Genomic DNA, 24,520 nt, shown 5'->3' with positions numbered 1-24,520 from the left:
ATTAGCTCGTGAACAAAATCATTTAGAAAGGCTACACAATTGTATTTAGCATGAATTGAAGGATGTTTAGAAATCCAGATAATTCCAACGTTATTAATGATAAAGTAATCGTGTCTGTTGCATTCCAGATATTGACTGGGTGAGACTGAAGTAGCTGGGGATGCCACACAACTCTTGTTTTTTTCTCCTTCAAGTTCATTTGTGGATAGTCTTGAGTTTAGTGTGTTTAGTGTGTAATATAACATATACCGGTACAACAACATTGCAATAAAGTAATGGTTTGTTTATTTGTTTTATTGTAGGCCTACTAATTATCGTATTGTTATGATTATTATAAAGCATATATCATTGTTACTATGCTGTTCTTGTTTTTTTGTTATTCATTGTATTTGTCATCTGCATTTTTGTTTAAATTATTATTATCGCATATAACATTATTTTCTATCAAAGACCGTGTCACTAACCTGATCATTATATTTATCCACAACAGTAATTACAAAGCAATTCTAAATAATCAACCATTTAGGCCTATAACGGCATACAACGTTCTATAGACTACCGGCCAGAAAGCCGGTCGCAGCTGGGAGAGGTAATGGAATTCTACCGGCAGCGATGAGCTGAATGACCGACTGCGATATAATCCTTCCCTCCGCGCATTTGCATGCAACACTTATCCATCTTGTTGTCAGCTCGCGAGGTTACCCAGGGTTCACACGCTAGCTTGTGTCTCTCCCCTACACTCAATAAATAAAACTCGTTCTGTTTACCGCCTGAATATAAATTTGTTTTCAGTTGATCGCAGACCTGTGTGGAGATATTAGAAATTGTATTTCTCTAATGGCTTTCATCAGAGGGAGGAGGAAAGGGGTTTGCAGGGATATAAAGAAAAAAACTGGTATGAGCATCTCTCCTCTCCCTTTGTGGAAATACATGTCATTTTTGAATGAAAAATAAAAATGATCCCAGTAGCCACATGACGAATTAAAAATAGATAAAAATATTTTCTTTTACAAGAAAAGTGCAACCGTCTTTTCAGTGGCTTAAATACAAGTGGTTGTACACTTCCTGGCAACAGGAGTGATATTATCACATAGACCTCAGGAAGGAAAACAAGTCCTCTGGAGTCTCCCTCTCAACAGCTTGTGTCCCCAGACACATTTACAGGGACAGGTGATGATAAACAATCTGGGCTCATGTTCAGAATGGACAAGGGAAAGATTCAAGCTTAAAAAATAAAACTGTAATAAAACAAACCAGTAGCCCCCCCACCCCCTCCCCCAGGGATTATTGATTGACTGATTCTGCTAATTAGTTTTCTCCTCCATCCTCTGATGTCAGTGATGTCTGTGATCTGTCGTCAATAGAGGAGCTGAACTGCTGAGGCCCAGGGATTATGGTGGTGGTGATGCCCGGATGGGATCATCTCCTGTAGGTCTGTATTGACCCCTCACCCTGCTGACACACACAAACACGTACACACACGTACACACACACACACACACACCTTGCTGACGGTGGTCGGTAATGATGCTGCAGTAGTGATGGTGTTGACATTGACAGGATGAGGATGAGGCCCTGGTCTAACCCAGGAACACTGTCAAAGACTCATTATGTGTCATCTCTCGACCCTGGGAGCTCTGGGAATTAACCGTGCGATGACAGATAACTGTCACCGCCAACCGGAGAGGTCACAGCCGGCCTTTAATGCAGTGTGGGGCTGAGCGGTTAAAGCTGGGCGATCTGTACAGTGGAGAGGATCTCAGTGGGGCCCACCCGAGCAGTGTAAGCAGCTAGGTGATATACGTGTTGAGGCCTGCATTGATCTGTTTAGTGGGGATCACTAAACTGAGTTTAAATGGATTTGGCTATATCCATACATCCAGGTGGTCCACAATAATATCCATACATCCAGGTGCTCCACAATAATATCTATACATCCTGTATCCATACATCCTGGTGCTCCACAATAATATCTATACATCCTGGTGCTACACAATAATATCCATACATCCAGGTGCTCCACAATAATATCTATACATCCTGTATCCATACATCCTGGTGCTCCACAATAATATCTATACATCCTGGTGCTCCACAATAATATCTATTCATCCTGGTGCTCCACAATAATATCTATACATCCTGGTGCTCCACAATAATATCTATACATCCTGGTGGTCCACAATAATATCTATACATCCTGGTGCTCCACAATAATATCCATACATCCTGGTGCTCCACAATAATATCTATTCATCCTGGTGCTCCACAATAATATCTATACATCCTGGTGCTTCACAATAATATCTATACATCCTGGTGGTCCACAATAATATCTATACATCCTGGTGCTCCACAATAATATCTATACATCCTGGTGCTCCACAATAATATCTATACATCCTGTATCTATACATCCTGGTGGTCCACAATAATATCTATACATCCTGGTGGTCCACAATAATATCTATACATCCTGGTGCTCCACAATAATATCTATACATCCTGTATCTATACATCCTGGTGGTCCACAATAATATCTATACATCCTGGTGCTCCACAATAATATCTATACATCCTGTATCTATACATCCTGGTGGTCCACAATAATATCTATACATCCTGGTGGTCCACAATAATATCTATACATCCTGGTGCTCCACAAAAATATCTATTCATCCTGGTGCTCCACAATAATATCTATACATCCTGTATCTATACATCCTGGTGTTCCACAATAATATGTATACATCCTGGTGCTACACAATAATATCTATACATCCTGGTGCTACACAATAATATCTATACATCCTGGTGCTACACAATAATATCTATACATCCTGGTGGTCCACAATAATATCTATACATCCTGGTGCTCCACAATAATATCTATACATCCTGGTGTTCCACAATAATATCTATACATCCTGGTGCTACACAATAATATCTATACATCCTGGCGCTACACAATAATATCTATACATCCTGGTGTTCCACAATAATATCTATACATCCTGGTGTTCCACAATAATATCCATACATCCTGGTGCTACACAATAATATCCATACATCCTGGTGCGCCACAATAATATCTATACATCCTGTATCCATACATCCTGGTGTCCCACAATGATATCCATACATCCTGGTGCTCCACAATAATATCTATACATCCTGGTGCTCCACAATAATATCTATACATCCTGGTGCTCCACAATAATATCTATACATCCTGGTGCTCCACAATAATATCTATACATCCTGGTGCTCCACAATAATATCTATACATCCTGGTGCGCCACAATAATATCTATACATCCTGTATCCATACATCCTGGTGTCCCACAATGATATCAATACATCCTGGTGCTCCACAATAATATCTATACATCCTGGTGTTCCTCAATAATATCTATACATCCTGTATCCATACATCCTGGTATTCCACAATAATATCTATACATCCTGGTGCTCCACAATAATATCTATTCATCCTGGTGCTCCACAATAATATCTATACATCCTGGTGCTCCACAATAATATCTATACATCCTGGTGCTCCACAATAATATCTATACATCCTGGTGCTACACAATAATATCCATACATCCTGGTGCTCCACAATAATATCTATACATCCTGGCGCTCCACAATAATATCTATACATCCTGGTGCTCCACAATGATATCCATACATCCTGGTGCTCCACAATAATATCTATACAACCTGGTGCTCCACAATAATATCTATACATCCTGTATCCAAACATCCTGGTGTCCCACAACAATATGAATACATCCTGATGCTCCACAACAATATGAATACATTCTGATGCTCCACAACAGTATGAATACATCCTGATGCTCCACAATAATATGAATACATTCTGATGCGCCACAACAGTATGAATACATCCTGATGCTCCACAATAATATGAATACATTCTGATGCTCCACAACAATATGAATACATTCTGGTGCTCCACAACAATATGAGTACATCCTGATGCTCCACAACAATATGAATACATTCTGGTGCTCCACAACAATATGAATACATTCTGATGCTCCACAACAATATGAATACATTCTGATGCTCCACAATAATATGAATACATTCTGATGCTCCACAACAATATGAATACACTCTGGTGCTCCACAACAATATGAATACATCCTGATGCTCCACAACAATATGAATACATTCTGATGCTCCACAACAGTATGAATACACCCTGATGCTCCACAACAGTATGAATACATCCTGATGCTCCACAATAATATGAATACATTCTGATGCTCCACAACAATATGAATACATTTTGGTGCTCCACAACAATATGAGTACATCCTGATGCTCCACAACAATATGAATACATTATGGTGCTCCACAACAATATGAATACATCCTGATGCTCCACAACAATATGAATACATTCTGATGCTCCACAACAGTATGAATACATCCTGATGCTCCACAATAATATGAGTACATTCTGATGCTCCACAACAGTATGAATACATCCTGATGCTCCACAATAATATGAATACATTCATATGCTCCACAACAATATGAATACATTCTGATGCTCCACAACAGTATGAATACATCCTGTTGCGCCACAATAATATGAATACATTCTGATGCTCCACAACAGTTTGAATACATCCTGATGCTCCACAACAATATGAATACATTCTGATGCTCCACAACAATATGAATACATCCCGATGCTCCACAACAATATGAATACATTCTGGTGCTCCACAAGAATATGAATACATTCTGATGTTCTAGTGACAGATATAAATGCCAGTCAGAATATGCTCTTAACCAAAGTAATCTTTACAGTACATGATACCTCTGGGACTTGAACCCACAACCTTGGCATTGCAATTTTGCAAGGCGCTTACCAACTGAGCCACACAGGACCACAGAACAAGTACAGTAGGTCACACTCTCTGTTTACTCTGAGCACTCCTTTCCTGTACTGTCTGACACACTTTCGTCAGTGGCTTTACCTTTTTTATTGTCACAGATCGTCCTTAACTGGGATGCATTTAAAATGTAATTGATCTTGCTTTAATATGACAGTAACAGTTGCCTGGTCAACCAGGAAGTCAAATCCTGAGATGGATGAGCAGGTGAGTTATTATCATCCATCTACCTGAGTGATGCTCTCCTTCGCTCCGTTACACACCACAGAGCAGACAAAGAAATACAACCTATAAAGATGACACAGGAAATTGATACTTAACAATTCTCTCTTGAGCAACAAGCACCTGGAAAGAGTCATGAACAGTGGGAATTACTGCTGGGGATGGAGAGAGAGGGGGCCAGAAAGAGAAAGAAAAAGAGAGAGACATGATTGGCTAAAGGCCACTCGTGAAGTTTAGTGTCTCGTTAATCATTGGAGGAGTCAAGTATAATACAGCTATAATAGTTACTTGCTTGGCCAAAAATAAACCTAATGAAAATATAACAACACAATGATTAAAAAAATGGTCACCAAGAACGATCTCACGTTGAAAGTGTTATGGGCAGTTTGGGAGAGAGTCTGACTGTCTCTTATTTTATGTGACCACCAATTGACAAAAAACAATCTATGATCTGTTTTGAATTGCTAGCCTGCTAGAATCTGACCTCAAGTTCCTGAATGTATAATGTAATGCATTCTTAAACCTGGATTCTGTTTCATATTCTGCAATAACACTGACAGTGTTTGTAGTGGCATTGTTTAGTGTGGTGTGTCTCTGGTTTTAAATGTCTAAAAGTTTAATGTCTAGGATGGAGCACAGCAGAGCTCCTCAGATACTGGGCCAGGCCTCATGTAAGCAATGCTCTGTATTACTACCATAAATCACATCTGTTCTACTCACACAGCACATGCAACAATGCAAAGAATCCAACGCTGCTGCCTGCCTTCTATTCTCTCTCACTCAATCTCACCCTGATTGGTTTCTCTCTCTCTCTCTCTCTCTCTCTCTCTCTCCTGTAAAGGTACAAGTTTTAATCCTATTAACATATTTTATGCTGAATTAAATGGGTTTGCATTTTCTGTTTTGTCTTCAGAGTCAATCGATTTCATTATACTGTACCTTTTATCTAAGACAGACTGCAATGATGAGGCCATAGGCCACTGGGTCATATCAATATTGGCGCCGGAGGGGATCAAATAAAATAAAATAAAACTTTATCAAACCAAATACAATCGTACCGAATACAACAAGTGTAGACTTTACCGTGAAATGCTTACTTACAAGCCCTTAACCAACAGTGCAGTTCAAGAAGAGTTAAGAAAAATATTTACCAAGTAGACTAAAATAAAAAGTAATAATAAAAAATAACACAATAACAATAACAATAACGAGGCTATATACAGGGAGCACTAGTACTGAGTCAGTGTGCAGGGGTACATGCTAGTTGAGGTAATCTGTACATATAGGTGGGGGTGAAGTGACTATGCATAGATAATAAACAGCGAGTAGCAGCAGTGTACAAAAGGGATGGGGTCAATGTAAATTGTCCAGTGGCGATTTTATTAATTGTTCAGCAGTCTTATGTCTTGGGGGTAGAAGCTGTTCAGGAGCCTTTTGGTCCTAGACTTGGTGCTCCGGTACCACTTGCCGTGCGGTAGCAGAGAGAACAGTCTATAACTTGTGTGACTGGAGTCTCTGACAATTTTATAGGCTTTCCTCTGACACCGCCTATTGGATGGCTGACGTTTTACGTGCTTCTAACCAACTGTGCTATTTTGTTTGTTTTTTCGCGTTGTTTGTAACTCATTTTTTAACTTATTTTGTACACAATGTTGTTGCTACGGTCTCTTATGACTGAAAATAACTTCTGGACATCAGAACAGTGATTACTCACCTCGCACTGGAAGAATCATTTTTCTTTAATGGGAACAGGCCCAAATCCCCGTAATTTGGGTGAAGAAAAGACAGACAATACGGGGGTGGATGTCGGGCTGCCTTCTGAGAATTCGTAGGCGAGCAGTAAACTCCCACTGCAATCCGTTCTATTGGCCAACGTGCAATCATTGGAAAATAAAATCGATAACCAACGATCAAGATTATCCTACCAATGGAACATTAAAATCTGTAATATCTTGTGTTTCACAGAGTCGTGGCTGAACGATGACACAGATCATATAGAGCTGGTGGGATTTTCCATGCACCGGCAGAACAGAGAAGCTACGTCTGGTAAGATGAGGGGTGGGGGTGTGTGTCTATTTGTCAATAAAAGCTGGTGCGCAATGTCTAAAATTAAAGAAGTCTTGAGGTATTGCTCGCCTGAGGTAGAGTACCTTATGATAAGCTGTAGACCACACTATCTACCAAGAGAGTTCTCTATATTATTTGTAGCCGTCTATTTACCACCACAGACCGATGCTGGCACTAAGACCGCACTCAACCAACTCTATAAGTCCATAAGAAAAAAATAAAATGCTCATCCAGAAGCGGCGCTCCTAGTGGCCGGGGACTTTAATACAGGTAAACTTAAATTGGTTTTACCTAATTTCTACCAGCATGTCACATGTGCAACCAGAGGGAAAAAATTCTACACCACCTTTACTCCACAAACAGAGATGCATACAAAGCTCTCCCTCGCCCTCCATTTGCCAAATCTGACCATAATTCTATCCTCCTGATTTCTGCTTACAAGCAAAAACTAAAGCGGGAAGTACCAGTGACTCGCTCAATACAGAAGTAGTCAGATGACGCGGATGCTACGCTACAGGACTGTTTTGCTAGCACAGACTGGAATTGTTCCGGGATCCATCCAATGGCTTCATCAATAAGTGCATCGATGACATCATCCGCACAGTGACCGTGCGTACATATCCCAACCAGAAGCCATGGATTACAGGCAACATCCGTATTGAGCCAAAGGCTAGAGCTGACGCTTTAAAGGAGTGGGACACTAATCTGGATGCTTATAAGAAATCCCGCTATGCCCTCAGACGAACCATCAAACAAGCGAAGCATCAATACAGGATTAAGATTGAATCCTACTACACCAGCACTGATGCTCGTCGGTTGTGGCAGGGCTTGAAAACTATTACGGACTACAAAGGGAAACCCAGACGTGCACGAGAGCACCAGCTGTTCTGGACGACTGTGGGATAACGCTCTCCGTAGCCGATGTGAGCAAGACCTTTATACAGGTCAACATTCACAAAGCCGTTGAGCCAGACAGACTACCAGGACGTGTACTCAAAGCATGCACGGACCAACTGACAAGTATCTTTACTGACATTTTCAACCTCTCCCTGACCGAGTCTGTAATATCTACATGTTTCAAGCAGACCACCACAGTCCCAATGCCCAAGGAAGTGAAGGTAACCTGCCTAAATGATTACCGCCCCGTAGCACTCACATCAGTAGCCATGAAGTGCTTTGAAAGGCTGGTCATGGCTCACATCAACAGCATCCTCCCGGATACCCTAGACCCACTCCAATTCGCATACCGCCCCAACAGATCCACAGATGACACAATCTCAATCGCACTCCACACTGCCCTTTCCCACCTGGACAAAAGGAACACCTATGTGAGAATGCTGTTCATTGACTACAGCTCCGCGTTCAACACCATAGTGCCTGTGAAGCTCATCACTAAGCTAAGGATCCTGGGACTAAACACTTCCCTCTGCAACTGGATCCTGGACTTCCTGACGGGCCGCCCCCACGTGGTAAGGGTAGGCAACAACACGTCTGCCAAGCTGATCCTCATCACTGAGGCCCCTCAGGGGTGTGCACTTAATAACCCTACTGTACTTCCTGTTCACCCTCGACTGCGTGGCCAAACACGACTTCAACAACATCATTAAGTTTGCTGAGAACATAACAGTGGTAGGCCTGATCCCTGACAATGATGAGACAGCCTATAGGGAGGAGGTCAGAGACCTGGCAGTGTGGTGCCAGGACAACAACCTCTCCCTCAATGTGAGCAAGACAAAGGAGCTGATAGTGGGCTACAGGAAAATGCGGTCCGAACAGGCCCCCATTAACATCTACGGGGCTGTATTGGAGCGGGTCGAGAGTTCCAAGTTCCTTGGTGTCCACATCACCAACAAACTATCATGGTCCAAACACACCAAGACAGTCATGAAGAGGGCTCGACAACACCTTTTCCCCCTCAGGAGACTGAAAAGATTTGGCATGGGTCCCCAGATCTTCAAAATGTTATACAGCTGCACCATCGAGAGCATCCTGACCGGTTCCATCACCGCCTGGTGTGGCAACTGCTTGGCATCTGACCGTAAGGCGCTACAGAGGGTAGTGCGTATGGCCCAGTACATCACTGGGGCCAAGCTTTCTGCCATCCAGGACCTATATAATAGGCGTGTCAGAGGAAAGCCCCAAAAATTGTTGGAGACTCCAGTCACCCAAGTTATAGACTGTTTTCTCTGCTACCACACAACAAGCGGTACCGGAGCGCCAAGTCTAGGACCAAAAGGCTCCTTAACAGCTTCTGCCCCCAAGCCATAAGACTGCTGAACAATTAATCAAATGGCCACCGGACTATTTACAATGACACCTTCCCCCCTCCATTTGTTTTGTACACTGCTGCTTCTCGCTGTGTATTATCTATGCATAGTCACCCCTACCTACATCTACAAATTACCTTGACTAACCTGTACCCCCGCACATTACCACTACGCCCTGTACATAGCCTCGTTATTGTTATTTTATTGTGTTACTTTTTATAATTTTTTATTTCAGTTTATTTAGTAAATATTTTCTTAACTCTTCTTGAACTACACTGTTGGTTAAGGGCTTGTAAGTAAGCATTTCACGGTAAGGTCTGCACTTGTTGTATTCGGCTCAAGTGACAAATTAAAGTTTGATTTGATTTGATAACACTGCTGGCATTTACTGTACACTCTCTCTCTCTCTTTCTCTCTCTCTCTCTCTCTCTCACACACACTCTCTCACATACTCTCTCTCTCTCTCTGTCTCTCTCTCTCTCTCCCCCTCTCTCTCTCACTCTCGCTCACACTCTCTCTCTCTCTCTCTCTCCCCCTCTCTCTCTCTCTCTCACACACACTCTCTCCCTCTCTCTCACACGCTCTCTCTCACACACTCTCTCTCACACACACTCTCTCTCTCTATATGTAATTACAAGTAGAAACTGTTTTGCCTGAAAGCCTACTACAGGTGCTGTAGCCTATAGGGTGCTGTAGCCTATAGGGTGCTGTAGCCTATAGTGTGCTGTAGCCTATAGGGTGCTGTAGCCCATAGGGTGCTGTAGCCTATAGTGTGCTGTAGCCTATAGGGTGCTGTAGCCCATAGTGTGCTGTAGCCTATAGGGTGCTGTAGGCCATAGGGTGCTGTAGCCTATAGTGTGCTGTAGCCTATAGGGTGCTGTAGCCTATAGTGTGCTGTAGCCTATAGGGTGCTGTAGCCTATAGGGTGCTGTAGCCTATAGTGTGCTGTAGCCTATAGGGTGCTGTAGCCTATAGTGTGCTGTAGCCTATAGGGTGCTGTAGCCTATAGTGTGCTGTAGCCTATAGGGTGCTGTAGCCCATAGTGTGCTGTAGCCTATAGGGTGCTGTAGGCCATAGGGTGCTGTAGCCTATAGTGTGCTGTAGCCTATAGGGTGCTTTAGCCTATAGTGTGCTGTAGCCTATAGTGTGCTGTAGCCTATAGGGTGCTGTAGCCCATAGTGTGCTGTAGCCTATAGGGTGCTGTAGCCCATAGGGTGCTGTAGCCTATAGTGTGCTGTAGCCTATAGTGTGCTGTAGCCAATAGTGTGCTGTAGCCTATAGGGTGCTGTAGCCCATAGGGTGCTGTAGCCTATAGGGTGCTGTAGCCTATAGTGTGCTGTAGCCTATAGGGTGCTGTAGCCCATAGGGTGCTGTAGCCTATAGGGTGCTGTAGCCTATAGGGTGCTGTAGCCCATAGGGTGCTGTAGCCCATAGGGTGCTGTAGCCTATAGTGTGCTGTAGCCTATAGTGTGCTGTAACCCATAGGGTGCTGTAGCCCATAGGGTGCTGTAGCCTATAGTGTGCTGTAGCCTATAGTGTGCTGTAGCCTATAGAGTGCTGTAGCCTATAGGGTGCTGTAGCCTATAGTGTGCTGTAGCCTATAGTGTGCTGTAGCCTATAGTGTGCTGTAGCCTATAGGGTGCTGTAGCCTATAGTGTGCTGTAGCCTATAGTGTGCTGTAGCCTATAGTGTGCTGTAGCCTATAGGGTGCTGTAGCCTAAAGGGTGCTGTAGCTTATAGGGTGCTGTAGCCCATAGTGTGCTGGGCCAAGCACTGCTTCAAATAGCCAATTGAAAAGGAGAGGGTTGAGTTGAGAGCCTGTGATTGGATGGCTGGTAACGCTACCTTGTCTCCATGATTAATGTACAGTAGCTAGGAAGCAGGCGCCAGGGAGAAGCTGTTTCCAGAGATTGTGTAACATGAAAACATAATATCACAGAGTTGTTATTGAATCTATTCTACAGAATGGGTTAATTTCATTACAAACCCTGTTTTCCAGAAGTAGCATACGCTCTTTAATCTCAATAAAATGCTGTTGGAGAATGAAGTCATTCTGATAAGAAATTAATGAAGATAAGGATTCCACTGATATTGATTTTACACAAATGCATTTATTAAAGATCTCAAATAATCAAGAACAGTATCAAAAACATATTTTAGTTTACGCAAATACATACATAACAAAAATAGAACTTCATTCAGTATGAACATATGCTTGCTTCTGTTTTCACACTTAGTCTAAACAACTTACACATATGAACAGCTATGAACATGATAAGAACACATGAAACAAGACCTAACACATGACACCTACAGCCAAAGTCAAATTCCTGTCCCTCTGATCTACAGATACAACAGCCACACGTATTTGACACAGGAGGTCTGGAAAATACTAAACTGATGGCTTGTATATGATGTTACATGATCAGAACATAACGTCTTACAACTATAGCAAAGTCAAATGATTTTCTCTACGATTTACAGAGATGACAACCACAAGTCAATTATCTGACACATGAAAACACTAAATGAATAATGTGTTCAAAACATGCATTCATCATGCAAAACAGTACAGTAATACCAGCAGAACCAAAAGATGACTGGTATGCTATGTACAGTACATCATGCGTTACATCTGCCACAAGGTATAATGGAATAGCAACAGAGGGGGCAGTAGTTGTTCCTTTGGAATAGAAACCTAGTCCCAGGGATACTCAGGATACCCTACAGGTAATAATTATGCCTTGTTCAGGAAGCCGCTATCAAAACGTTGAATGAAAGGTAACGTCTACAATGCTGGTTTGATTGACTTGAGCCCTTCGACTCACAATCTAAGTGTTAGGGTTGCGGTCTAGTCTCACAGGTGAGGAGGAGCTTCTAGGGGGCAGCCGTGACGTTGGAAGTGTGCACTGATGTCATAAGAGGATAGGTGTGCATCATTGTGCCCTGAGGAAGGTTCTGAGAGACCTGTGGACAAACAACTGCTGTCTACAACAGTGAGAGACAGGTGCAGGTATGGTGGTGAGATGGGGAAGGTCCATGGACGAGACACAAAGACATTCACTGTCATTTCTACTGTTAAAACCAACCAGAGCAGGGGTCCGATCATAATCTATGAAGAGGAGGGTTGGAGATCTAGGCGCTCTCACCAGACAAGAACTGAGTACCCAACACCAATAGAGAACCTTGGGCTGAGGGAGGACGACGTGTGTGGTGGTAGAGAAGGATGGTTTGGTGTCTCAGTCTCTATGACGCTGTCCTCCTTATGGTCCTTCTTGTGTTTCATGCGTCGGTTCTGGAACCAGATCTTGATCTGCCGATCGGTGAGCCTCAGGCCTGCAGCCATCTCCAGCCTGCAGGGTGGACACAGGTAAGGCCTGAAGTGGAACTACTTCTCTAGCAACACTAGCTGGGTGCTGGTGAATGCTCTTTCTCTCGCCTCCCTCCCTCTCTCCCTCCATCTCTGTATCTTTTTCCATCTCTTCCTCTACTTAGGAGACCACCAGCCTCGTTATGACAGCGCACTGAATCCCCTGGGGAAATGACAAAAGGAACATTTAAAAGTAATGCTGTACTGCAAGTGTCTGAGACATAACAAGGGATATGTTGTGTTACATCTTCCCCCCTTCTAAAGACAAAGTCTAGGAGGGGAAATATCTGACACGTGCATGAATAGAATCTACACATGGCCGTGTCAACTCAATTCATCACTTAAAGACTGAGACCACCGCTGGAAACAACCACCTTCAGTGTCACATGCTACAACAGTCCTGTTAGTATTGTGTGCAGGGTTTTAGTCCCAGTTTACCCCTGGAGATCCCACCTACCTAGGAGGAAAGTATTGTATGTAATACAGTTGTGAACTAACATAAATGATAAGGAGTTGATCAAGCCAGAGGCTAACTCCCCTCCACATTCTGAAATTGCATTTTTGCAGAGTTTCTGTCATCCAGGGGAAGAGATGTCTTGGTGAGAGGCAAAGGGGAGGATGGAATGCACCTCTTTCCTCTGAAGAGAGCTTTGCCTTACCATGCCGGGTATCCACCGGGTCATGGGTGCCTCAGAACGGGTCAGACGGGTACAGAGTGCAGCTGACACAAGCAGAAGAGGTGACAGTAGGACGAGGGAGTGGGTTCTCTCTGAATTGTGGTGCATGGCCTCTGCTGGGTCCAGTGCCATATCCAGCCGGCTCGGCTGCAGTGTTGTAGTAGCTCTGTAGATGACATATGGGGGATTGGTGCTGGTCCATAGATATAGCAGGGTGCACTTCAAATTTACTCTGATAAATAAAACTATGGATATGACCTGAAAGTTGGGAAGGAATGCACTTTCGCATGATAAATATATAGCTTTACACCAAACTGAAATGACTTTGAATAAGATGTAAGACTGTATTGAATATAACCAGATGGATAAACCGTGAAGTCAGGTGCAGCTATCCTCCAGTAGTCGCCTCCAGTAGTCTGAAAGGAACTTAATGGTGCCCGAGGAACCCGCTCCGATTCTTCAGGCAGCATAGCAATATTATTTCTTCTTAACCTACGGATGAAAACAACCAATTAGAATATATGAATAGTAAGAGAACAATAGCAGTGCATGATCAGTATGCCGTTTTAGAGAGACAGGACAGAGACAGAGACAGAGACAGGACAGAGACAGGACAGAGACAGGACAGAGACAGAACAGGACAGAGACAGGACAGAGACAGGACAGAGACAAAGACAGGACAGAGACAGGACAGAGACAGGACAGAGACAGGACAGAGACAGAGACAAGACAGAGACAGGACAGAGACAAAGACAAAGACAGGACAGAGACAGGACAGAGACAAAGACAGAGACAGGACAGAGACAGAGACAGGACAGAGACAGAGACAGGACAGAGACAGAGACAGAGACAGGACAGAGACAGGACAGAGACAGGACAAAGACAGGACAGAGACAGGACAGAGACAAAGACAGAGACAGGACAGAGACAGGACAGAGACAGGACAGAGACAGAACAGGACAGAGACAGGACAGAGACAGGACAGAGACAGAACAGGACAGAGACAGGACAGAGACAGGTCAGAGACAAAGACAGGACAGAGACAGGACAGAGACAAAGACAGGACAGAGACAAAGACAGGACAGAGACAGGACAGAGACAGGACAGAGACATGACAGAGACAGAGACAGAGACAGGACGGAGACAGGACAGAGACAGGACAGAGACAGGGACAGAGACAGGACAGAGACAGGACAGAGACAGAGACAGGGACAGAGACAAGACAGGACAGAGACAGAGACGAGACAGAGACAGAGACGAGACAGGACAGAGACAGAGACGAGACAGAGACAGGACAGAGACAGGACAGAGACAGAGACAGGACAGAGACAGGGACAGGGACAGGACAGAGACAGGACAGAGACAGGACAGAGACAGGGACAGAGACGAGACAGAGACAGAGACGAGACAGAGACAGGACAGAGACAGAGACAGGACAGAGACAGGACAGAGACAGAGACAGGACAGAGACAGCACAGAGACAGGACAGAGACAGGGACAGAGACAGGACAGAGACGGGACAGAGACAGCACAGAGACAGGACAGAGACAGACAGAGACAGGGACAGAGACAGGACAGAGACAGGACAGAGACTGGACAGAGTCAGAGACAGGACGGATCATTTGGACCTAAATATATATTTATTTGTTATTTACAGAGTAGGCCTACCACACGTGGAAAGATATTCGAATGAAAACCCAGTGCAATTAAAGTTACTTCGTTTCTTGAACTTTCCTGGTACGTTATAGCAATGCTCCTTATTGGAAACTATTGATTGAGTAGCCGATTTGAAGGAATCATATCAATACTATCAAAAAATATTTCAACAATTCTTTTTGACTGAATGTGTAATTATAATATGAGTGTGCTGTTTGTTGAAATATAGCTATTACTATATTCAAAATGATGATCAACCATTGTGAATTGTGTTTTTACATCTTCCAGATATAGACTACAGGGCATGGGCTTAAAACTCACTTTTTGTATATTTATTTCTTCTATTTGCACGTGATTATGCATACAATGTATGCTGGTTGTATGAAAATACACAAAATGAGTGAACTGTCCCGAGTTATTAGCGTAATGACTTACCTACAATAGATTCAATGGGAGTGGTGAAACAAAGGGGTTTGAAAATCATTGCCACACAAAGATAATGAAAAGAATATGGTAAATAATAGTCGTTTTACCTCAAATGTCTGCTTATCCGCTTTCACTAATCAATTGCAACAAGGATGCATTCGCTCTGTCAAACAACGTAGCTCAATTGGTAGAGCATGGTGTTTGCAACGCCAGGGTTGTGGGTTCGATTCTCACGGGGGGCCAGCACAGAAAAAAAATGTATGAAATGTATGCATTCACTACTGTCAGTCGCTCTGGATAAGAGCGTCTGCTAAATGACTAAAATGTAAATATTACAGAGTAGTTTTCGTTGATAAAACCCGTGTGGTATATGGCCGAACAGAGAGGCAGAATAATGCCATACTGTCACCCTATTAACCCAAAGCTAACACTAACGCAATACAGTGTAGGCTACTAACGATATTTGTTAGGGTACATTTTTTGAACTTGTAGGCTATTACAAAATATATTATAATCATGTAATCATGTAAAATTTTATTAGCTTAATATACACCAAATATATGTGTACATATCAAACTCAAATGAACATGGCACTGCCATAGACTCTCGTATACAGTGGGCCAATGACGTCATTAGGCTGCTGCATTTATTTCGAAAAGCTGATTCAATTATATAGGCCTTTTACTAGAAGTATAGCCTACAGTACCCCTATTTATCTAATATAATACGACAACGCTGTTGAGGAGAATCCTCCAGTAGATGTCTTAGCAGCACAGGGACGACTCAGCCTCTCCAGCACCACTCTGATTTAATCCCTCTTCCGTTCACCCTCCTCCTAGCCCCGCCACAAGGGCAGCCTCACTCCCTGAACCTGCATTCACACTTCACACACTCACTCCAATAACTTATTTTAACATAAACATGATCATCTCATGTTTATCATTATTGTAAGCACAAATGATCAGAGGAAACAAATGACATCATTTAGAATGCAATAGAACAACACGAATAGCATGAGGGGCAGAGATGGAATTTCCGGTGTTGTGCCGAAAATCTCCCCCCTGCCAGAATCCTCTATTTTCCTTAATTTTGTGGCTAGAGTCAAATACTTTCTGTGGCACACATCAAAGTCAAATACTTTCTATAGAAGAAACTTTACGTCAGGATAGGCAACCAAAAATAATCATTAATATATGTGTGTTATATTAAACATAGAGGAGGGAGTAAAATGTAGGCAAGCAATAAACATTTCAGAACGACTACTAGTCGAATAAGACATGGGAGAGATGCCGAATATTGGCAAAGAGATTTATTTATGGACTAATACAAATCAGTAGCGGATTTAGGTACGGGCGCGGGTGCGGGCGGGCGCGGGCGCTATACAAACTATAACCGCCACATACACTTGAAACAAATAGCCAAACCGAAAACTGAAGACAAAAATGCCTTCTGCTACTAAGATCAGTGAAATGTAGGCTAAACTGACAACGGAGTGAAGAACAGAAATCTCAACCAGCAAGCAAGTCGCAGCAATGAAGAACGCGAAGGGGGGAGGGAGAATTCTGGCAGGGGGGAGATTTTCCGCACAACACTTGTTAGCACTGGCAACACCAATTGTTCATTGAGAGCATGAAGTGATAACCAGGATAAACAAATTACTATACTTGAATTTCGGCAAAATTGATTTATGGGTCGTAGAAGAGCGTTCACGTCATGTTCAGAGCCTAAGAATGCATGCTCGACGAGAGAGAATTTTGCCTGCATTTCTTTCAGATCGTATGAGATTGGGACAAATAAGTCCATCTCACTAACGTCTATAATAAGACGGTGTAAACATACAAAGTCATATATATATGCATTTCTTTAACATATTACATTAAAATACCCTTATAACATTTGATTTAGAATTGGTATGCCATACTGTGCACAATGAAACAGGGAAGTTACACAGCGTTTATTAGAGGGCTCTTATCAAGAAGACGCCTGTTGTTTCGTACCCTTTCCAACTCTTCTTCCAAAATCAATCTTGTTTTAAGAGCTGTTGTTATTTAGAGTTCCGTGAATTGCTGTCAGTACTTGTCAGATCGAGCCTGTCATTATGCACAACAGGTCGGACATTGGTGCAGTTTACATGACATATGACTTGGTTGGACTGTGCATTGAATGAGAGAAGATTCATTCCATAACCTGGGATACATTAAAACATGGGTAAATTATACTAATAACCGAACTCGATAGGTTTATTTAAGGTTCATGTGCATTTAATGCACTTTTTAATTTCCTTCACAAATGATCAATTTAGATGTACACTATTGGTATTATGATTAGTATGATAATTATGAGCGTAACGCTATTATTATTAAATCATTATCATCATGATCATCTTGTATACCTGTAGCATCAGGCAGTCCTTCTATCTGGAGAGGAGAAATCAGGCCTAAAGTAATTACATTCCGTTTGTTTTCTTTTCCTCAAACCGTTCAGCACACTCACTCGCCTGTAGCCTATTGGATATAGAATCTGTGATATACTAGCTCAGCAAGACAATAATTTATCTCCTCCGCGCGTCTACATCACAATTCTCAGTGAACTCTGGTTGAACCGCTCGCGTGGCAATAAATCATTTTTTCCCCTCTGCACAAAAGCGGGCGCCAGTCTTTCTGGGTGTCAACCACTTTTACAACCCCCCTTACCTTCTGCACTCTCTTAGCCTGCTCTCGGGTTGGTTTATAACATATTGCCTTCTGCACTCTCTTGGTTTGGTGGCTGACAAAAACAGGAAAACATCGATAAAAAATACTTCTATAAAATATTTCTCCCATAGCCTATATGAAAACAGGCAGAATCTGGAGACTTTTATAAACATGGGCGATATTTACAGAAAATATATACCAAACGCACAACACTAGCATTTCCACTCAAATAGATTTTTGGTTTATCCATGTATACCATGTTGGACTTGCAGCAAAAATAATATTCCTAACCCCTTTGTTCCAAAAACGCACTGTTTTCTACACTGCTCTTTTCAAGAAAAAGCTACCATGCCATGGATCTGCGGATTTGTTTTCGGCGGATAGAGCTCGATTCGGGCAGATAAGAGGAGACTGTGAGCGTGGGGAAGGACGTTAATGGGCAGAGGATGTTGTCGGTTAAAACGGTGCATACAAATGGTCCTGTCTCGGCGGCTCAGGCGGGAGATTTATGGCCCGGTGCCCCATATTGCTGTAAACAATGCAGAGTGAAATGAAAGGACCAGAGACTTAGCTGCTGCACTCAGCACTTCATAAGAACACTTCATAAGTGAGGAAAAGGAAAATACACTGTCAATTTACTTTCTCCTAACATGCGTTCTTGTCTTGAACTATATGCACATAAGCGGCTTCCTTCTGCAATACACCATTGCAGAGGCAGACTGGCCATCTGGCATTTCGGGCAAATGAAAAAAAAATCATATATATCATGGCACAGCGGTCTAGGGCACTGCATCTCAGTACTAGAGGCGTCACTACAGACACCCTGGTTCGAATCCAGGCTGTATCACAACCCGGCTGAGATTGGGAGTCCCATAGGGCGGCACACAATTGGCCCAGTGTCGTCCGGGTTTGGACGGTGTAGGCTGTCATTGTAAATAAGAATTTTTTCTTACCTGACTTGCCTATTAAATAGAGGTTAAATAAAAAAATATACAAAAGTATGTGGACACCCCTTCAAATTAGTGGATTCGGCTACTTCAGCCACACCCGCTGCTGACGTATACAATCGAGCACACAACCATGCAATCTTCATAGACAAACATTGGCAGTAGAATGGCCTTACTGAAGAGCTCAGTGACTTTCAACATGGCACTGTCATAGGATGCTACCTTTCCAACAAGTCAGTTTGTCAAATTCTGCCCTGCTAGAGCTGCCCCAGTCAACTGTAAATGCTGTTATCTAGGAGCAACAACGGCTCAGAAAGGGACTGCCGTGTGCTGAAGAGAATTAGCACGTAAAAATCGTCTGTCCTCGGTTGCAACACTCAATACCGAGTTCCAAAATGCCTCTGGAAGCAACGACAGCACAATAACTGTTCATCGGGAGTTTCATGAAATGGGTTTCCATGGCTGAGCAGCCACATACAAGCCTAAGATCACCATGCGCAATGGCAAGCGTCGGCTGGAGAGGTGTAAAACTCGCCGCCATTGGTTCTCTGGACTGATGAATGCATAGTGCCAACTGTAAAGTTTGGTGGAGGATGAATAATGGTTTGGGGCTGTTTTTCATGGTTCGGGCTAGGCCCCTTATTTCCAGTGAAGGGAAATCTTAACGCTACAGTATACAATGACATTCCTGACGATTCTGTGCTTCCAACTTTGTGGCAACAGTTTGGGGAAGGCCCTTTCGTGTTTCAGCATGACAATGCCCCTGTGCACAAAGCGAGGTCCATACAGAAATGGTTTGTCGAGATCAGTGTGGGAAAACTTGACTGGCCTGCACAGAGCCCTGACCTCAACCCCATCCAACACCTTTGGGATGAATTGGAACGCAGACTGTGAGCCAGGACTAATCGCCCAACATCAGTGCCCGACCTCACTAATACAGTTGTGGCTGAATGGAAGCAAGCCCCCGACCTCACTGAATGGAAGCAGTGCCCGACCTCACTAATACAGTTGTGGCTGAATGGAAGCAAGCCCCCGCGGCAATGTTTCAACATCTAGTGGAAAGCCTTCCCAGAAGAGTGGAGGCTGTTATAGCAGCAAATGGGGGGACCAACTCCATATTAATGACCATGATTTTGGAATGAGATGTTCGATGAGCAGGTGTCCACATACTTTTGGTCATGTAGTGTAAATAGGCTACTGCACATTACACATGACATAAAAACATAAAAGCCCATAGATATAGGCCTAGCTATGCTCTCTTGGGTAAATAAATGAAACAAGCTTCAGTAGGCTAATCTTTTTGAGTGTGAACTGTATTACTGTACTGTATTGTATTATACTGTATTATATGGACTGGAATTAGTCACATCGTTCAAACCATGATAAAGCAGGGAGATAACATGTGATTCCAGTGCATCACATGAGGCCTACAATTCTTCATAATATTTCCCTTAATGTTATTAGCCTACTTCCTCTTTCTCTCTCTAGTGTTTCTTCATTCCCTTCTCGCTTTCAACAGTTAAATGAAATACGTTTTGTTGTCCTCATCTTCATCATTCTACTACTAATTCCACAACTGGTCTATCGACGTCACCGCACGAAGAGGCAAAAACAGACTTACCCCCATCGCGACGTCCCCCAAAGGCTAACTTGCTAGCCCCGGTCTGCTAACTGCTAGCTTGCCTGCCCCGGTCTGCTAACTGCTAACCCCGGGCTGCCAACTACTTGCTTGCTAACCCGGTCTGCTAACAGTTAGCTTGCCAGCCCCGGTCTGCTAATTGCTAGCTTGTTTAGCCCCGGCCTACTAACTGTTAGCTTGTTAGCATCGGCCTGCTACCTGTCTAAATCGCCGTGTCCCCAGTCAGCCCAACCAATCACTGGACCCATATGTTCACTTGGCTACGCATGCCTCTCTCTAATATCAATATGCCACGTCCATTACTGTCCTGGTTAGTGATTACTGTCTTATTTCACTGTAGAGCCTCTAGCCCTGCTCAATATGCCTTAACCAACCATGTTGTTCCACCTCCTACATATGCGATGACATCACCTGGTTTAAACGTCTCTAGAGACTGTATCTCTCTCATCATTACTCAATGCCTAGATCTACCTCCAATGTACTCACATCGTACCTTACCTTTGTCTGTACACTATGCCTTGAATCTATGCTATCGTGCCCAGAAACGTGCTCCTTTAACTCTCTGTTCCAAACGTGCTAGACAGCCAGTTCGTATAGCCTTTAGCCGTACCCTTATCCTACTTCTCCTCTGTTCCTCTGGTGATGTGGAGCTTAATCCAGGTCCTGAAGTGCCTAGCTCCACTCCCACTCCCCAGGTGCTCTCATTTGTTGACTTCTGTAAACATAAAAGCCTTGGTTTCATGCATGTTAACATTAGAAGCCTACTCCCTAAGTTTGTTTTACTCACTGCTTTAGCACACTCTGCCAACCCAGATGTCTTAGCCGTGTCTGAATCCTGGCTTAGGAAAACCACCAAAAACCCTGAAATCTCCATCGCTAACTATAACATTTTCCGCAAAGATAGAATTGCTAAAGGGGACGGTGTTGCAATCTACTGCAAAGATAGCCTGCAGAGTTCTGTATTACTATCCAAGTCTGTACCCAAACAATTCGAGCTTCTACTTCAAAAAATTAACCTTTCCAGAAACAAGTCTCTCACTGTTGCCGCTTGCTATAGACCTTCCTCTGCCCCCAACTGTGCCCTCGATACCATATGTGAATTGATTACCCCCCATCTATCTTCTGAGCTCGTGCTGCTAGGTGACCTAAATGGGGACATGCTTAACACCCCGACCATCCTACAATCTAAACTTGATGCTCTCAATCTCACACAAATTATCAATGAACCTACCAGGTACAACCCCAAATCCGTAAACACGGGCACCCTCATAGATGTCATCCAACTAACTCGCCCTCCAAATATACCTCTGCTGTTTTCAATCAAGATCTCAGTGATCACTGCCTCATTGCATGCATCCGTAATGGGTCTTCGACCAAAACACCCCTCATCACTGTCAAACGCTCCCTAAAACACTTCTGCGAGCAGGACTTTCTAATCGACCTGGCCGGGGTATCCTGGAATGACATTGACCTGATCCTGTCAGTAGATGATGCCTGGCTATTCTTTAAAAGTGCCTTCCTCACCATCTTAAATAAGCATGCCCCACTCAAAAAATGTAGAACTAGGAATAGATATAGTCCTTCGTTCACTCTAGACCTGTCTGCCCTTGACCAGCACAAAAACATCCTGTGGCGTTCTGCATTAGCATCGAATAGCCCCCGTGATATGCAACTTTTCAGGGAAGTTAGGAACAAATATACACCGGCAGTTAGAGAAGCTAAGGCTAGCTTTTTCAAACAGAAATTTGCATCCTGTAGTACTAACTCAAAAAAAGTTCTGGGACACTGTAAAGTCAATGGAGAATAAGAGCACCTCCTCCCATCTGCCCACTGCTCTGAGGCTAGGAAACACTGTTACCACCGATAAATCCATTATAATTGAGAATTTCAATAAGGATTTCTCTACGGCTGGCCATGCTTTCCACCTGGCTACCCCTACCCCGGTCAACTGCCCGGCACCCTCAACAGCAACCCGCCAAAGCCCCACCATTTCTCCTTCACCCAAATCCAGATAGCTGATGTTCTGAAAGAGCTGCAAAATCTGGACCCCTACAAATCAGCCGGGCTAGACAATCTGGACCCTCTCTTTCTAAAATTATCTGCCGAAATTGTTGCAACCCCTATTACTAGCCTGTTCAACCTCTCTTTCATATCGTCTGAGATTCCCAAAGATTGGAAAGCTGCCGCGGTCATCCCCCTCTTCAAAGGGGATGACACTCTAGACCCAAACTGCTACAGACCTATATCTATGCTGCCCTGTCTTTCTAAGGTCTTCGAAAGCCAAGTTAACAAACAGATTACCGACAATTTCGAATCCCACCGTACCTTATCCGCTATGCAATCTGGTTTCAGAGCTGGTCATGGGGGCACCTCGGCCACGCTCAAGGTCCTAAACGACATCATAACCGCCATCGATAAGAGACATTACTGTGCAACCGTATTCATCGACCTGGCCAAGGCTTCGACTCTGTCAATCACCACATTCTTATTGGCAGACTCGACAGCCTTGGTTTCTCAAATGATTGCCTCGCCTGGTTTACCAACTACCTCTCTGATAGAGTTCAGTGTGTCAAATCGGAGGGCCGACTCTCTTCTCTGTATACATCAATGATGTTGCTCTTGCTGCTGGTGATTCTCTGATCCACCTCTACGCAGACGACACCATTCTGTATACTTCTGGCCCTTCTTTGGACACTGTGTTAACTAACCTCCAGACGAGCTTCAATGCCATACAACTCTCCTTCCATGGCCTCCAACTGCTCTTAAACGCAGGTAAAACTAAATGCATGCTATTCAATCGATCACTGCCCGCACCTGCTCGCCCGTCCAGCATCACTACTCTGGACGGCTCTGACTTAGAATATGTGGACAACTACAAATACCTGGGTGTCTGGTTAGACTGTAAACTCTCCTTCCAGACTCACATTAAGTATCTCCAATCCAAAATTAAATCTAGAATCGGCTTCCTATTTCGCAACAAAGCATCCTTCACTCATGCTGCCAAACACACCCTCGTAAATCTGACCATCCTACCGATCCTCGACTTCGGTGATGTCATCTATAAAATAGCCTCCAACACTCAACTCAACAAACTGGATGCAGTCTATCACAGTGCCATCCGTTTTGTCACCAAAGCCCCATACACTTCCCACCATTGCGACCTGTATGCTCTCGTTGGTTGGCCCACGCTTCATACTCGTCGCCAAACACACTGGCTACAGGTTATCTACAAGTCTCTGCTAGGTAAAGCCCCGCCTTATCTCTGCTCGCTGGTCACCATAGCAGCACCCACTCGTAGCATAGCATGCGCTCCAGCATGTATATCTCACTGGTCACCCCCAAAGCCAATTCTTACTTTGGCCGCCTTTCCTTCCAGTTCTCTGCTGCCAATGACTGGAACGAACTGCAAAAATCTCTGAAGCTGGAGACTCATATCTCACTCACTAGCTTTCAGCACCAGCTGTCAGAGCAGCTCACAGATCACTGCTCCTGTACATAGCCCATCTGTAAACAGCCCATCTATCTACCTACCTCATCCCCATACTGTATTTATTTATTTATCTTGCTCCTTTGCACCCCAGTATCTCTACTTGCACATTCATCTTCTGCACATCTACCA

The 24,520-nt window shown here is 43.6% G+C and overlaps 1 long non-coding RNA gene across 2 annotated transcripts in view; it reads right to left on the bottom strand.

Moving 5' to 3' along the window:
* Nucleotides 1-11,584: 11,584 nt before the first annotated feature.
* Nucleotides 11,585-24,520, bottom strand: part of LOC115165536 (uncharacterized) — a 66,923-nt gene continuing 53,987 nt past the window's right edge. For both annotated transcript variants that reach the window (XR_003870191.1, XR_003870192.1), the window contains 2 exons: nt 13,523-14,032; nt 11,585-13,026 (listed from right to left, as the gene is read on the bottom strand). This is a non-coding gene — a long non-coding RNA (uncharacterized LOC115165536). The remainder of the gene's footprint in view (nt 13,027-13,522; nt 14,033-24,520) is intronic.

The sequence above is a fragment of the Salmo trutta genome, chromosome 28 (genome assembly GCF_901001165.1).
Source record: "Salmo trutta chromosome 28, fSalTru1.1, whole genome shotgun sequence".
Classification (NCBI taxonomy): Eukaryota; Metazoa; Chordata; class Actinopteri; order Salmoniformes; family Salmonidae; genus Salmo; species Salmo trutta.
The sequence above is the reverse complement of the archived record's forward strand: the minus strand, read 5'-3'. Positions and strand labels throughout refer to the sequence as shown.